At 43.9% G+C, this 17,746-nt stretch overlaps 1 pseudogene; it reads left to right on the plus strand.

Moving 5' to 3' along the window:
- Positions 1-8,666: 8,666 nt before the first annotated feature.
- LOC126011710 (PSME3-interacting protein-like) lies at positions 8,667-11,113 on the plus strand (annotated as a pseudogene).
- Positions 11,114-17,746: the final 6,633 nt, after the last annotated feature.

Genomic DNA, 17,746 nt, shown 5'->3' on the forward strand with positions numbered 1-17,746 from the left:
ACCATGATTCTTTGGCTTTCAATGCAAGTTCTGTGAAGTAGTGTTGAGACTGTGAGAAAATGCAACCTAGCATTCCCACAGCAATCCCACTGTTGCCCATTAACTTATGAGGGCAACTGTTGGAAATCTGGGAATCTGAGGGAAACTGGCAGAGATTTATGGACATAAGGGGGGAGTGAAGGAAAGTGAATAAAAAGTCCAAGTATGAGAAAGGCCCAAACCACCAGAATGTAGAAACTGAAGCAATAGTGTTTAGTTTCGTGCAAAACCCTTTGCTCTTCAAAGCCACATGAGCCTTGACTACAATTTTGCTTGTGTAAACTCACTTGTTTGCTTGCTTGCATCCACATGTGAAGACATAAATACAGGGTACATCCTTTCTTCAGGGCTCAGCGTTGTCAGGGCTACCTGAACTCTTGGTCTTCACAAATAAACTTTCACTCCACCTACCTTGGCTGCAATTTCGATCCTTTACTTTGTCTAACAAGCTCTCCATGCCTTTAGTCTCCATCCCTACACTCATTAATCCACATTGTGTTTTCTGACTTCATCCTTTTCTTTCTCTATTTTTACTTAAATAAATTTCCTTGCCTATTTTACTTAAATAAATATTAGCCTCGGCAGAGGCAATGTTAGAGTTGATGAAAGTACAGCTCTGAGCTGCAATCTGTTTGTCCAAATGCTGCCTAAATCTCAGGGACCAGTCTTGGGAAACTATCTTCCTTCAGCATTCCTTTCTGCATCTCAGCTTCTGCCTCTGAGAGGTGGAGGACATTTGCAGTCAATGATCTTCCAATCGTGTCATTCTAGAAGTTTATGATTCAAAGAGTTACACCCAGTAAAGGAAAACACAGAAGCAGATGGCATCAGAGGCAGAGGGAGCAGGTCAAAAACAATACATTTATCTGTCATGTTTTCGAGGCTGAGCCATGACTCAGGAGGCAGGGCAGGAAGCCCCTGGGGATTGGGTTGTAAACCACCAAACAAACAAAGCAAGTCATCAAGTCCCCCAAAACAGATGTGACACACATTTCATTAGCCTCTCCCAAAAGCCTTTGGTTTCTGATGGTGCTGAGATTCAAACAGAGGAACTTTACACAGGAAGAAGCTTGGCACTCAGAATTGACTGGGCAGAAAATGACTCACATTTCTTTTCAGAGTCCCCATGAAAGAATAAAAGGAAAGAGTCCTATTTAGGTGTCTGCTTAGTCCCCCCCCCCAGCCCCCCAATTAAGGGTGGTGCTTCTGGGATCAAATTAGTTCTCTGCAGCCCAGCTGTACCATGTCCAGTGGATGAAACCGATGGTGGGCATCTACCTTCAAAGGGACTCACGCGATGACCCCATAAGGCCCATAATATTCCTAACAGTTGGAATTAGTCAGGCAGTGAGGTACAGGGATTCTCCCTAGGAGAAAGGAAGAAAACCAGGGTTCAGATACAAAGCTGGAGCCAACCAGAGATCCCTCTCCAATCATTTATTTCCTTTATGGGATAATGTCTCTGTGTGACCTGTCTGCCCTTAAGACCTACTAGACCTGCAGCTTCTGTTTTGAAAACCTCTGTTTTAAGCTGCAGTGGTTCAGTTTCATGCCACAAAACCAATCACTGATGCATTGTAGCTCTTCCTACTGTAGGAGTTGGTAAACCTGGGTAACCATAATGACACCCCTCTTCATAGGATCGGTGCCTTATAACTAAAAGTTCCATAGGCAGGGTTTACAACCTCCACACCTGGTTAGGGTCAAGAGCATACGGGGAATGGCTCAGCTTTGGAGTCAAGCAAATGCTAAGTAGCAATGCTGCTCATCTGTCCTCTGCAATCTACATGACTTTGTGCAACTTATTTAGCCTCTCTGAGCCTCACTTCTGGCCAGTAGAGTCCTATGAACCTGGGAGTTAACTCTCTTGGCTGTTAACTTTTGGCAGAGGATCTAAAGAAAGAAATGTCATTCCTAAAAAGTTTCTGTTTTCAACAATAAAGTGAAAATACTAGTCTGTTCTAAGCAGTTGTTTTAAGTGTTGAAGGAAGTATGCAAATGCTTAGTGAACAAAGCCTGATTGAATTGTGCCTGCAGCCTGATAATCCCTACATTTCAGTGAGTTCTTACATTTCCATAGCATTGAAAACAAATTTGAGTATATTGTCTGTCACACAAGAAAGTACTCAACCTAGGGGTAGTCATGATAATAGTTTGTCATGAAAAATTCCTAGCATGAGGCTTTACACATAACTATTAATTCTTTTTAAATGACATATCACAAAGCACACTGGTCTCTGCCAACATGTTGACTTGACTTTGTTTAGAAAGATCATTTGTGGGGCCGGAGAGATAGCATGGAGTTAAGGCATTTGCCTTGTGTCCAGAAGGACAGTGGTTCGAATCTCTACATCCCATATGGTCCCCTGTGCGTGCCAGGGGCGATTTCTGAGTGTAGAGCCAAGAGTGGCCTCTGAGTGCTGCTGGGTGTGACCCAAACCCCTCCAAAAAAGATCATTTGTAAAAACAGATCAGGCCATTTTAGCAGATAGCAAGTTCCCAGTGAGTGAACAGTCACCATCACAAAACTAATGTGATCTCTGGTCAAATTAAGAAAGTATCCAGAGCTATCAATAGCACCGTGGTAGGTCATTTGCCTTCCATGTGGCTGACTCAAGACAGACCTGGGCTCGATCCACGGTGTCCCATATGGTTCCCCAAGCCAGGAGCAATCACCAGGTGTGGCCCAAAAACAAAAACAAAAGAAAGTTTCAGAAACCAGGGATATAGCATAGCACTAGGGAGTTTGCCTTGCATTGGCTGACTAAATTTAATCCATGGCTTCCCATATGGTCGGCCAAGTTCAATTTTATTCCTGAACTTAGTGCAGAGCCAGACACTCCTGAGTCTGGAAGTGGAAAGGAAGTGGATAGGAAGGAAGGAAGGAAGGAAGGAAGGAAGGAAGGAAGGAAGGAAGGAAGGAAGGAAGGAAGGAAGGAAGGAAGGAAGAAAGGAAGGAAGGAAGGAAGAAGAAGAGAAGTCAAATTTCCAGAAGATGGAGTGTCAGTCCTCACTCTAAACTCTGATCAGACAACAACTAGAGAGGATTGGTGCATGGAGTTGGAAAAGGAGGCAGGAACCTCTCATTTTCCAAGGGGAGATAGAAATTCTAGCTTCACAGGTGTGTTTATTTGAAGATAGTTGTATATAATCAATTCATAAACCAAAAATACTGTTTTCTCTTATCAATTACATCTTTGGTTGGAATGTAGTAAGCCACAGTCATCAAAAGTACATAGCACTGGCATGAAGACAGACAAGTATATTGATGAGACAGGGAGGAGGGTCCAAAATATGTATACAAGTGCACCCAATGGCAATGTTATTGTAGGGAATTAGCTTTAGGGTGCCTGAACACCCTGAAATCAAGATGCTTTGGACCTGTAATTAATTTCATTGCTGAAACTGAGTGAGGAGCTTTAAATATCCCCAAGATGGTTTGAAGCTATGTATACATGTATGTGAGTATGTGTGTGTGAGTGTGTGAGTAAATGTGTGTGAATGAGTGAGTAAATGAGTGTATGTATAGTAAAGAAATTTTATTTTATTTTATTTTGGTTTGGGGGTCACACCCGGCAGTGCTCAAGGGTTACTCCTGCTTCTGCACTCAGAAATCACTTCTGGAAGGCACAGGGGACTATATGGGATGCCAGGATTTGAACTACTGTCCGTCTCCCTACAGCTGTGCTATCTCTCCAACCCCAGTAACATAATTTATTTAGAGAAGTGTGAAGAGGGTTTGAAAGATACTAATAAACAGAAATGATAAGGCCTTGCCCCCCCCCCAATTCCTGGCCTGCACCCATTCTCCCTTGCACACCAGAGCTCAGGGGTCTGCAAGATGCCTTATTATCCTCCTGATAGCCCTGAAATGAAGAGTAGGTGGGCGCCAGGGAACAGAGACAAGGAACAAGCTCAGAAAAATCTAAGTTCACAAGTCACGGTGCTTCTTCCAAGTCCACTGGACTGTGGGCCTGGCCAGACTGTAGAGAGGCAGCATGAGCAGTATCTTTGGCAAGCAGTACGGTGGGCAGAGAAGCTGTGGGAAAGCTCATTGAACAACCCCACAACCTCCTGACAGGGTGAGTCCCCAGGAGGACAAAGTCTCTGAGAGGGAGAGAGGAGACAGAGAAGTGCTCCCCTCCATTACCATTGAGGAAGCAAGGAGGGAAGGAGACCTATCTGGTGAGTGACTTGACTCTCTGGTGGACAATCACTATGACAGATTCCTTGAACTGGACTAAGGGTGCAGTGCCCTTTGCCAGAACTTCAGGGCACATGGCTCCTGTTCTGAATGTAACAGAGGGCCCCACAGAAGGGACTGAAGCAGGCAGTGAAGGGGAGAGAGCTGAAAACTCTGAGCAGCATCCCAGAGGCTGATTCCCACTACCTTTCTTCTATCAAAGGTACTTTGTGCGAGGACCTTGGCCCTCCAACCTGTAACAGCTTATATGGGTCACTGATGGGGTAGAATCCATAGAGAAAGCCCCAGTGGAGGGGGACCAACAGCAGGGAGATGAGCGAGTTCCCCCATATGGATTCCAGCGCCTTTCTGTCCCAGTCTACCTCAGCAGCCTACTACAGAAGGAGAAGATGGAGAAGAATTGGAGGATCCAAGCCCAGCTGAAGCCCATTTGAGAAACTGCCCTTAGAACTTCTTGTAACTTTCTTCTAGGATAATCTCTCAATCCTATTTGCATTAGTCAGTATATTACTGGTTAAACTGTATATTCTACCTGTATAGATCTTAATAGCTACTTTTTTGTTCTATGCCCCACTGCAAACAGATAATTATGTATACAAATGGTTTAATATTAGTTTGCATATTTCTGGGGAGATGCATAATATTGTTAGACTTTTAATGGTTCTCAGTTATCCAATTGGGAATGTTTCTCAATTGCTGTGATGCTTGATTGTGTATTTTAAGTAGCTACTTATTCTCAAATTATGTCTGCGAAAATATCCTAATGTCTTTGTCCACAGAAGTTGATGGAAAAGGAACTTGGATACTATAAACGCTTATTATAGTGTTCATTATAAGAATATTTTGGGGCTGGAGAGATAGCATGGAGGTAAGTGTTTGCTTTTCATGCAGAAGGTCATTGGTTCGATTCCTGGCATCCCATATGGTCCCCCGTGCCTGCCAGGAGCAATTTCTGAGCATGGAGCCAAGAATAACCCCTGAGCACTTCCGGGTGTGACCCAAAAACCACACACACACACAAAAGAATATTTTAGCAAACTTATTTTAGTTTTTTGGTTTTTGTTTTTGGGTCACACCCGGCGGTGCTCAGGGGTTACTCCTGGCTGTCTGCTCAGAAATAACTCCTGGCAGGCACGGGGGACCATATGGGACACCGGGATTCAAACCAACCACCTTTGGTCCTGGATCGGCTGCTTGCAAAGCAAACACCGCTGTGCTATCTCTCCGGGCCTGCAAACTTATTTTCAAACTGTATATATATCTGCAGAAATGTTCTTGTGTGGGGGAGGAGGGAGATGGGGAGCATTGGTGATGGAAATGCTGCACTGGTGAAGGGGAGTATTCTTTTTTATGACTGAAACACAACTACAAACTTGTTTGTAATCATGGTGCTTAAATAAATATATTATTAAAAATGTTCTTGGGTTTTGTTTAAGAAAGTTTGGAAAAAGAACTCAGATGTTCTAGACTCGTATTACAGTGCTTGTTGTAAAAATGTTTAAGAATTTTCCAATTAAGTGTATTTGCAGAAAGTTTCTAATGTTTATGCTCAGAAAAGTCTATGAAAAATTTTGTGATATGTATAAGACAAAGATATGGAAAAAGCTGATTCTTTTGAGAATGATGTATCCAATCTAACCTTTGACTCTTTTGCAGCCAATTTTACCCACTTTTGGTGGAGAACAGTAGAACATAACTTTTATAGCCTTTCTCAATTGTTTTTTGTTTTGAACAGAAAGAATGAACTTGTAAGATGACACCAAGCTATTAACCCAAAACAAAGGCATTACCCCATCTTCCTCTTTCCTTTATACTTATCCCTTTGTGTGTTTTTTGTCTGTTTTATTTTTTTTTTGGTGTGTGTGTGTGTTTTGGTCACACCTGGTAGAGCTCAGAGATTATTCCTGGTTCTGTGCTTAGAAGTCACTCCTGGCATGCTCGGGGGACCATATGGGATAACAGGAATCTGTTGGCCATGTGCAAGGCAAATGCCCTACCGCTGTGCTATTGCTCCTGGGCCCCTAAACCTATCCCTTTTATATGTAAAAGGCCACCTGGATCATTTATCCTCCTCTGCTGGTGGATTTTGTACTAGAAAATACAGGAAAGTCAGTTTGGCTCGGCATGCTCTGAGAGACCACAAGGGAGATGCCATTGAGTCTATGACACTCTCCTGACTGGCTTGTTTTATTAATTCTTCACTGCTACCATGCTTCTTCAAACCTATCTGCCTGGAGGGAGAAATATGAGTGTGTGGTGATTTTACAACCTGGGGATTTATTTGACAGTACCCCACATGGCAAGAGTGGGGTTTCCTAAATTAAAGCACTGCAGGCCATCTGCTGCATCCCATTCCCCACTCCCTTCCTCTCTTGAAAACCCAGAATCCAGGGGCCCTACCAAAAGTGATCCCTGAGTGCAGAGCCAGGAATAAGCCCTGAGAACCTATGGGTGTGGCCTCAAAACTCAACTGAAGAAAGAAAACAAAAAAAGAACCGGAATTCTGATGTATGTCTGTGATTGTGGTACAGGAGGTGAGCTGGAGGGCAGAGGGTGTGGCTGTGGCAGGAAGACCAGGGCTGGCTGCTATAGGAAACTTCTACCTCGGAAACCCCAGTCAGTGAGGGAATTTCCTGAGCCTTTGTCCTACATCTTAGTCTGCCAAGCCTCAGTACCCTGGACAAGCTTTTCCTGTGATAACCAGTAAATTGATTTGGGATTCTGCATCCGAAGGTACCAGATAGCCAAGACACTCAGCAGAAGCTTTAGGGCTCCCTATTCCTCGAATTGTCCAGGAATCCCCAAAAAAGCAAAAACCATAAGTTCCTGAAGTAAAATTTCTGGTGTCTTGCCTCATCCTCTCCTTCCACACAAAACTACATATTTATCAGTTGTTTATTTCAAAAATCTCCTAGACCAGAGAGATAGTAGAGCAGGTAAAGAAGGCACTTACCTAGACCAGTCTCCACCCCAGTACCCTGAATGGTTCATAGAGTCACACCAGGAGTGATTTCTGAGCACAGAGCCAGGAATAAGCCTTGAACATAGTCAGATGTGCCCCCCCCCCGCAAAAAAAAAAAAAAAAAAGGCACCTCTCCTTTCCAGATTGGATATGTTTAAATCTCTGACAAACATTTCATTTAGTACATTTGCAAAGTGTCCATAGAAATCATCCTGAGCACATTCTCTGTGACATGCTTTATTTATTCACCATTTTGTCCAGAGGTTCCTGGCTGGCATTTGCTGTCAGACATTCATTCTCACTGCTGTGTTCTGTTCCGCTGTAAAACAAATACATGACCATCCTTTTTTACACATTCTGCTGCTGATTTATGACTGGAACATGGCTCTTGTTGGCTCTTACAAACAGTACTGTTATGTTCATAGCATAGCAACTCTGTACATACCTCTCAGAGAGAGGGTCTCTAAGTAAACCTGTGGGAAAGGGGCCCTGAATTCCAAGGTATGTGCTCCTTAGCGTTGGCAAACTGTTCTCCAAATGTCTCTTTGACATTGGTTAGAGTTGGAATCAGACTCAGTCATCAAGGAGCACTCCAGCTGATGGGGAGACAAGAGCCTTTGCATTCTTTTTGATACAGAAGACCAGCAGTAGGCTGGTGTAGGATGAAGCAGATATCCCTGATCTACTTTCCAATCAGAATGGAGTGAATCATGTCTACCAGATGCTTTACCTTAACCATCATGGCAAACTCCTACATCTGGAAGGTATCTTCTTCTCATTGCATAGGTTAGAAAAGCAGACTCAGAGAGGTTAACTAGTTAGTGCAAGATCACCCAGTTTGTTACACCTCAAAGTCTGGATTCTAGTTCAGTCTATCTGGCTCCCAACTCAACCATATTTACCTGCCTTCTGCTATAAATAGTTGTGCAGGCCAACTGTATTTCTGAATCTTGACTAGAAAGAAGTTTTATCATTTTTATTTTTTCCTTTCTTTCCTAAAACAAACAAAATAAACTTCTCTAGAGCATGGGAATAGAGGTCAATAGTAAAGCGCAAGCCTTACTTGTATGAAACCCTATATTTAATCAACAACACCCAGAAAAAAAGATTTTTAAAGTCTCCCTTTCATTTTGATTTGTTATTTGATTTGTTTTTATTTTGATTTGTTACCATCTTCTACAAAGTCAGATAAATAAATTATTCCTCCTCCAGGAAGTGGCCCCAAGACACCAGTTCCCTAAATCTACTCCAATACTGCACCAGCTCATGATCTTATTCTTCAACAGAGTAAAATCTGTTAGGCATAAAAGAGGAGGAGGAGGAGGAAGAAGAAGAAGAAGAAGAGAAAGAGGAGGAGAAGGAAGAAGGAGGAGAAGGAAGAAGGAGGAGAAGGAAGAAGGGGAAGAAGAAAAAGGAGGAGAAAGAAGAGAAGAGAAGAAGAAAAAAAGAAGGAAAGAGAAGAGAAGAAGATAAGAAGAGTAAGAAGGAAGAAGAAGGGTCTGGTGAGATAGCATGGAGGTAAGGCATTTGCCTTGCATGTAGGAGGATGGTGGTTCATATCCTGGCATCCCATATGGTCCCCTGAGCCTGCCAGAAAGGATTTCTGAGTGTAGAGCCAGGAGTAACCCCTGAGCACTGCTGGGTGTGACCCCCCCCCCAAAAAAAAGGAAGGAAGGAGAAGGAAGAAGAAAAGAAGGAAGGAGAAGGAAGGATAAAGAAGAAGAATATGAAGAAGAAAAGAAGAAGAAAAGAAGAAGGAAGAAGAAGAAGAAGAAGAAGAAGAAGAAGAAGAAGAAGAAGAAGAAGAAGAAGAAGAAGAAGAAGAAGAAGAAGAAGAAAAGAAGAAGAAATAAAAGATAGATAGGACTGGAGAGATGGCTCAGCATGCTAGACTGTATATTATTTTTTTTTTTTGGGTTTTTGGGCCACACCCTGTGATGCTCAGGGGTTACTCCTGGCTATGCGCTCAGAAGTTGCTCCTGGCTTCTTGGGGGACCATATGGGATGCCGGGGGATCGAACCGCGGTCTGTTCTAGGCTAGCGAAGGCAAGGCAGGCACCTTACCTCCAGCGCCACCGCCCGGCCCCTAGACTGTATATTATGTATGCAGGAGGTTTGGGCTCAATCCCTGGTACCATGTAGTCCTCCTGAGCACTCCAGGAGCAACCCTCAAGCACTGAATGCTGAGCCAGGAGTACTGAGCACTGCCTATGTGGCCTCAAACCAAACAATAAATTAAATATCTAAGAAAATTAAAATAAAACAAGAAGTGTAAGATGATACTCAGCAATTAACCCAAAACAAAGATTCTTCTTCTTCTTTTTTTTTTTTTTTTTTTTGGATTTTGGGTCACACCTGGCGGTGCTCAGGGGTTACTCCTGGCTGTCTGCTCAGAAATAGCTCCTGGCAGGTACGGAGGACCATATGGGACACCGGGATTCGAACCAATCACCTTTGGTTCTGGATCGGCTGCTTGCAAGGCAAACGCCGCTGTGCTATCTCTCCTGGCCCGATTCTTCCTCCTCCTCCTCCTCCTCCTCCTCCTCCTCCTCCTCCTCCTCCTCCTCCTCCTCCTCCTCCTCCTCCTCCTCCTCCTCCTCTTCTTTCTTCTTCTTCTTCTTCTTCTTCTTCTTCTTCTTCTTCTTCTTCTTCTTCTTCTTCTTCTTCTCTTCCTTTGATATGTAAAAGCCCACCTGGATCACTCTGCTCTGCCCAGCCCTAGTGGATTTGGTTCTGGGATAATAAAGAAAAGAGATTTTGGCTTGGTGCTTGGAATCGACTTCACGAGGCACAGACTGACTCCTGACTGGCTTGGTTTATTAATATTTCTTTGCTACCCTGCTTCTTCAGCCCCATCCGCCATGGGATTAGAGATATGGTGCATGGGGTGGTCTCACAACTCATGGATTTTTTTTTATTTTACGCATAAGGACTGGGGAGATAACACAAGGGGCTGAAGCACAGGTCTTACATTCAATTTTGGTACCTGACACTACACAGTCCATCTGTCTAGTGCCTCCAGTGATGCCGGGCCCAAGTAGCACCCATGGCTGGGTCCCTGAAATAAACCTTCTGGCCCACATAGCTGAGCCAAGTATCACAGAGACAGGACAGAGAGATAACACAGTGGGTAGGGCACTTGCCTTGCATATGGCTGACTCAGGTGTGATTTCTGGCATCCCAAATGGTCTTCTGAACCTGCCAGAAGTAATCCCTGAGTACAGATCTCTGAGCAAGTGCCTCTGGGTGTGACCCAAGAGAATGGAGAGAGAAAGTTCAGAAACTTGAAGATCTGCAAGAATGTCCAGAAGAGGTTTATGATTCATAATCTCTCTATGAAAGGCTACAGGAGCAGAAAGACAGGAAATAGCAAGAATATGAAGAGCAATTCAAATTCAAAAACATAGTTAGAGGTTTGTACGAAGATGAGACCAACTTCCTTGATGAGGTTTTCTCGGCACCAGGAGCTAATAGATAAACAACAAAGAGAGAAAGAACTGAAAGTACTGAAAAAAAAAACAAAAAAAAAAAACAATACCCTTTGCATTTTAAAAGGACTCTTTCAGAGAATAGCAACAGTGTGAAAAGACTGAAATCAGACCCTGACCCCGATGATAAGAACCAAGAAGCCCTGCCCTCCCTGTGTGGGGAGTATATCCTTGAGCCGCTCTTCCATCCACTGCCCATTGGCCACTGTGCATATCAGCATCCTCCCAAGCGTGGGTGTCTACTCAAGGAGCAGCGATTCCAAGTCCAGCTCAGATAGCAACGGCACTTTCAATGCCACCTGCAAGATCGTCTCCTTCATCTTCCAAATCAGTACCTTCCAGAGACCCCCAAGTCCGTGGAGCGCCTCCCCAACAGGACACCAGACTGGTCAACTGCCTACAGGCATCATCTCCCCCTAAAAGCTCCTTTTTGCATGCTCCCTGTGCACACTGTGATGTTTTTAACCTCATCTTAAAAAGTGTCATTCAAAAATAAAACAAAACAAAACAAATAAAATAAAATAACCAAAAACCAAACTAAATAAAGTATGTGATGCCAAATATCACTGAGTGTGGCCCTGGGATCCGCTGAGCACTACTTGGGATTTCTCCCATAAACAAACCCATAATAATAATAATAAAAGCCACTTAGTGAATGTCTGCTCTGAGCAGGCACATAATATGCATCCTTTAGTCTAGGTTGAGAAATACAATTTGAATAGGCAACTGTTTCTAATGGGAGGTAGAAGAGTATGATTAAGATCAGGGGCCAGAGCTGTGATGCAAACAGTAGGGTGTTTGCCTTGTACGTGCTAACCTAGGAAGGACAGTGGTTTGATCCCCCCAGCATTCCATATGGTCCCCCAAGCCAGGAGCAATTTCTGAGTGCATAGCCAGGAGTAACTCCTGAGCGTCTCCGATGTGTGACCCAAAAACCAAATATTAACAACAACAACAACAACAACAACAACAACAACAAGATCATTCAATCACTGTTTCCTCTGTGCCAGCACTGGCTCTGCATCCTATCACGGTGCAGTTACCCCTAAACTTCATAACTGCATGAGATGGAGGGGTATTGTTCTCATCTTCAGTTTACACTATGGGAAACTGAGGTTTGGAGTGGTGTATCCTGTCAGGATGCTTAGTAAATAGGTAACTCCTCAGCCTGTATTCATTTTGTGGGGGACACATTCGACGCTAAAGAATTACTCCTGGCAAGCTTAGGGGACCATATGGTATGTGGGGTATTGAACCTGGGTCAGCAGTTTGCAAAGCAAACACCCTACCCACTGTGCTATCTCTAGAGATCCTCAGCTTGTGTTCATTTATTGTTGTTTTTGGGCCACACCCAGCGTCGCTCAGAAATTGCTCCTGGCAGGCTCAAAGGACCATATGGGATGCTGAGAATCAAACATGGGTTGGTCCTGGGTCAGTCTCATGCAAGGCAAACGCCCTACCAATATGCTGTATCTCTGGACTCTCAGTCTGTGTTCTTAGAGCATGTGCCAACCAATCCTGGGCTATTTGCCCATGCTGTCTTAGGAGTGGAGAAATGAATCAATAAGCTTTGGCAAGAAAACCTAAATGATGCCATTCTAGCTTGGTATAAAATGTTTCATCTCCACTCCAGGGTGTGGGGGCTCAAACTCTGGTATCCTGAGCCTTACTACTAAGCTAACTTTTAAGTCTCACGCACACTTCCTTCCCTTCTCTGTGGTTATGGGACAACTAATCTGCCCTTTTGTAGCTTAAAAACCAGAAACGGACTAACCAGGAGACAAATGAGGGTGTTGAATGAGATTTTCATTAGAAGGTCTTCTTTTTTTTTTTTTTTTTTTTTGGTTTTTGGGCCACACCCGGCAGTGCTCAGGGGTTACTCCTGGCTGTCTGCTCAGAAATAGCTCCTGGCAGGCACCGGGGGACCATATGGGACACCGGAATTCAAACCAACCACCTTTGGTCCTGGATCGGCTGCTTGCAAGGCAAACACCGCTGTGCTATCTCTCCGGGCCCGGAAGGTCTTCTTTAAAGTTCCTCTCTGTTCAAAAGTGATAATCTTGCCTACAATGTCTGAGCCCATCCAGTTGTCCAATATGGATTATTTAATTTCCATTTTCCTTGGTCTCTCCCTTATATATATCTGAGATAAATATCTTTAAGCAGCTGCTTCTTTTCTCCTGTTAATCTGTCTTTCGTTACTGGGAATCTCAACCAAGATCTGAGAGAAGTAGACAGTGAGGAGAGTTTTCATCACTTCAGGTAGTAGAGGTAGGGGGTTCTCTATCCTTACATCTGCAGCATCTTCTCCCTTGGGGGTCCCCCTCTACAGATAACCATATATATACATCCCCCATACCTGGACAGACCCTTGACATGTTCAGGATGGCTCCTCTGATTCCAGTATTCTCTGGCCTGCTATCTTAAGATCTATAGCATTTTCTCTCTTTCTTTCTTTCTTTCTTTCTTTCTTTCTTTCTTTCTTTCTTTCTTTCTTTCTTTCTTTCTTTCTTTCTTTCTTTCTTTCTTTCTTTCTTTCTTTCTTTCTTTCTTCTCTCTCTTTCTTTCTTTCTTTCTCTCTCTCTTTCCTTCCTTCCTTCCATTCGTCCTTTCTTTCTTTCTTTCTTTCTTCTCTCTCTCTTTCTTTCTTTCTTTCTCTCTCTCTCTTTCCTTCCTTCCTTCCTTCCATTCGTCCTTTCTTTCTTTCTTCCTTCCTTCCTTCCATTCGTCCTTTCTTTCTTTCTTTCTTTCTTTCTTTCTTTCTTTCTTTCTTTCTTTCTTTCTTTCTTTCTTTCTTTCTTTCTTTCTTTCTTTCTTTCTCTCTCTCTCTTTCCTTCCTTCCTTCCTTCCTTTTTCTTTCTTCTTATCTTTTTTCTCTCTCCCTCCCTCCTTCCCTCCGTCCTTCCTTTCTGTCTTCTCCTCCTCCTCCTTCCGGCCTTCTTTCCTTCCTCCCTCTCGCCCACCATCCTTCCTGTGTTCCTTGCTTTCCTTTTTTGTTCTTTCTTTCATTTTTTTAATTAGAGCACCCTGATTTACAAAGTCACTCATAGTTGAGTTTTAGGTACACAATGTTCTAACACTAATGACCAAAGTCAACTTCCCCCTGCCAATCTCTTCTGCCTTTCTCTATGCCTGAGGGTCTCAGAAGCCCATCTTGCCTCCTGTCTTTAGCCCTCTCCCCGGGAATGGGCAGACACTGTGAGGCTGAGAATATCCACTTGTTGAACAGCTTTTAGACCTATTAGTAGGGCAGGACCTTGCATCCATTGGGGTTACTCAGTCTGAAATTCTGGGGTTGGGTGAGCCAGCTGGCCCTGCTGGAAGCAGACTTATGAGTGGAGTGCACACTCAGATTTAAACCCCACCTCTTTCTTTTATGCTTCAGGGTTCAAGGTGAGGTCTCTGATCCAATTCAGCTACACTAGATTCTAATTCTTTTTTTTTTTTTTTTGTGGTTTTTGGATCACACCTGGCAGTGCTCAGGGGTTATTCCTGGCTCCAGGCTCAGAAATTGCTCCTGGCAGGCACAAGGGACCATATAGGACGCCAGGATTCGAACCGATGACCTCCTGCATGAAAGGCAAATGCCTTACCTCCATGCTATCTCTCCGGCCCCATTCTAATTTTTGACATGTAAAAAGATGCTTGGGGGCCCAGAGCAGTGGCACAGGCAGTTGGGTGTTTGCCTTGCACTCGCTAACCTAGGACGAACTGTGGTTTGATTCCCCCAGTGTCCCATACGGTCCTCCAAGCCAGGAGCAATTTCTGAGCACATAGCCAGGAGTAACCCCTGAGTGTCACCAGGTGTGGCCCAAAGACAAAAACAAACAACAACAACAACAAAATAAGGGTCCGGAGAAATAGCATAGAGGTAAGCATTTGCCTTTCATGCAGGAGGTCATCGGTTTGAATCCCAGCATCCCATATGGTCCCCCGTGCCTGCCAGGGGTGATTTCTGAGCCAGGAGTAACCCCTGAGCGCCGCCGGGTGTGACCCAAAAAACAAAAATAAATAAATAAAAATTAAAAATAAAAATAAATAAAAGGACACTTGGTTGGTTCTGGTCAACTTTGTAACCTTGTTAAGAATCTTCAAATGAAACTTCTGTATTCTGAAACATTGGTGTTGTCCTACTCTTTCAAAATATCCACTTAAAAAATCAAGCGGAGGGCCAGAGAGGCAGTGTGATGGTAGGGTGCTTGCCTTGCATAAAGCCAATTACTGTGTGGTCCCTGGAACCACATTGGATTCTGAGATCATAACCAAGGGAAGGGAAGGAAAGGGAAGGGAGGGGAAGAGAAGGGAAGGGAAGGGAAGAGGGAAAGGGATGGGAGGGGAGAAGGAAAAGGAAGGGAAGGGAAAGAAAGAGAGGAAAGAGGGGAGGAGAGGGAGAAGAGGGAAGAGGACGGGAAGAGAGAGAAAGGGAAGGGAGGGAAGGGGGAGAAAAAAGGGAAGAGAAGGAAAGATGAAAATCCAACTGAAGATGTGAGTTAACTTCTTATTCCCTGCAGAATTTGTCTTCCCTATAAATACAGTGGAAGCTCATGTCAAGGGTGAGGAAGTGGAGGAGAAACAGCTGGGAATTAAAGGCACATGGGATAGTTTTTAAATATCTTTTTCCACCACCTGTACAGTGTTCAGTTCCACCCATTTCACCTTCACAGGAAACCCTAAGGATCTCTACAACATCAAACTCAGTCCCTGGCCAGTTTACAGGCTAGGGACACAAAGACTTAAGTCCACTCAGAGCCTTCATTTTCATCCTCTCTCCTCCTCTCCTCACTGTGGTCACCACCCATATTCAATCCCATCACTCCTCTCATCTCCATCACTCAACTCTCAGCCACTAACTAGCAGGCCACTTGGGAAAGTGATCCAACCTTTCTGAGTCTCAGTCTCCATATCTATAAAGAGAACTGTCCATGTTCAATGCCTTTAGCCAATAGAGTGGGGGTACCTTCAACACTGGAGGCAGTGAGGAAACACCAGTTAAACATATAAACAAATGCTCTCTCCTCAAACACTAGTAAGGACAAAGGGAGAAGAGGTACAAAAGTAAAACAGAAGATGTTTCTGATGATGCTAGAAAAATTAATATCCTCTAAACATTAGGGAAGGGGCCGGAGGAGTGGCACAAGTGGTAGGGTGTTTGCCTTGCACATGCTAACTTAGGGTGGACCGTGGTTTGAACCCCTGGCGTCCCATATGGTCCTCCAAGCTAGGAGCGATTTCTGAGCACATAGCCAGGAATAACTCCTGAGTGTCACTGGGTGTGGCCCAAAAACTAAAAAATAAATAAATAAAATAAACATTAGGGAAGGGATAGAGTACTTGGAAGAAGAAAAGAGGTTGTTATTTTAATTAGATGGCTATAGAAAGTTCTGTTTGAACTATATGGAGATCCCTTCACACACACACACACACACACACACACACACACACACACACATATGTTCCCATGTTATGTTCCACTCCTTGATATCTTTCCCCAAGACACAAAACCTTCATTTGAAAAGATCTAAGCACACCTATGTTTACTGCAACACTTGGTACAACTGCCAGAATATGGAAACAGCCCAAGGGTCCAAGGACAGAAGAGCACATAATGAAAATGTGGGGTAGATATGATAGATACACAGCCACAAGGATGATGAGATCATGCAATTCACCGCAACTTAGATGAAAGTAATTGATTTCATGTTGGGTAAAGGAAGTTGAAGGACAAGGACAAATACTGAATGTTCTCACCAATCCATGGTATATATGTCTAGGGAATGGAAGGTATCAAAAATGGTTAATCCAATGGCTCTAACTATAGAAACAAAAAATGTCAGTGGAGAAGAGAAACTGTGGGGCAAGGTGCTGTTAAAGATCACCTGGGAGTAACTTAGGGGCAAGTTAAGGTCTTGGGCTCCTCTTTGGGATAAAAGTGCATTTCTTACATATCGTTTAGATATGCATGACAAACATGGAACCTAAAATAGAATAATAAAATTTAAAAATTTTTCTGTGGGAATGGGATGGGAAGGAACCTTGGTGGAAGAATGCAGTCAGTAACAGTGGGACTGGAGGTGAGAACATTATGTATTTAAAAATCTATTCATCAACACCTTTGTAAATTATGATGTCTACATAAAAAAACTTTTTTTTTGGTTTTTGGGCCACACCTGGTGATGCTCAAGGGTTACTCCTGGCTCTGCACTCAGAAATCACTCCTGACTCGGGGGGACCATATGGGACACTGGGGGATAGAACCAAGGTCTGTCCTAGGTCAGCTGCGTGCAAGGCAAATGCCTTTCCACAGTGCCACCACACTGGCTCCTACATAAAAAAATTTAAGAGGAAGGAGCAATAATACAGAGGAGAGAGTGTTTGCTTAGTATGAAGCTGGCCCTCGTTCAATCCCCGGCATCCCATATGGTCCCCGAGCATACCATGAGTAATTCTTTTTGTGTGTGTGTGTGTGTGTGTGTGTGTGTTTGGGGGGGTCACACCCGGCAGTGCTCAGGGGTTATTCCTGGCTCCAGGCTCAGAAATCGCCCCTAGCAGGCATGGGGGACCATATGGGACGCAGGGATTCGAACCGATGACCTCCTACATGAAAGGCAAACGCCTTACCTCCATGCTATCTCTCCGGCCCCACCATGAGTAATTCTTGAACACAGAACCAGGAGTAAACCCTAAGCGCCATAGGGAGTGGTCCAAACTTTAAAAATTAATTAATTATTTTTTGGTTTTTGGGCCACACCTGGTGATGCTCAGTGGTTACTCCTGTCTCTGTGCTTAAAAATTGCTCCTGGCTTGGGGGACCATATGGGACACCGAGGATCAAAACCAGGTCTCTGCTGGGTCAGTTGCATACAAGGCAAACACCCTATGACTGTGCTATCACTCCGGCCCCCCTCCAAATAATTATTTTTTAAATAAGGTGTTATTTGATTCTTTTGTTCATTTATTTTGGGGCCACATCCTATGGTGTTCAAGTTTTACTCTGCCTCTGTGTTCAGAGATCACTCGTGAGGGGGTTCAAGAGACCATATGGGATGCTGAGGA

This window comes from Suncus etruscus, chromosome 6, assembly GCF_024139225.1.
Source record: "Suncus etruscus isolate mSunEtr1 chromosome 6, mSunEtr1.pri.cur, whole genome shotgun sequence".
Lineage (NCBI taxonomy): Eukaryota > Metazoa > Chordata > Mammalia > Eulipotyphla > Soricidae > Suncus > Suncus etruscus.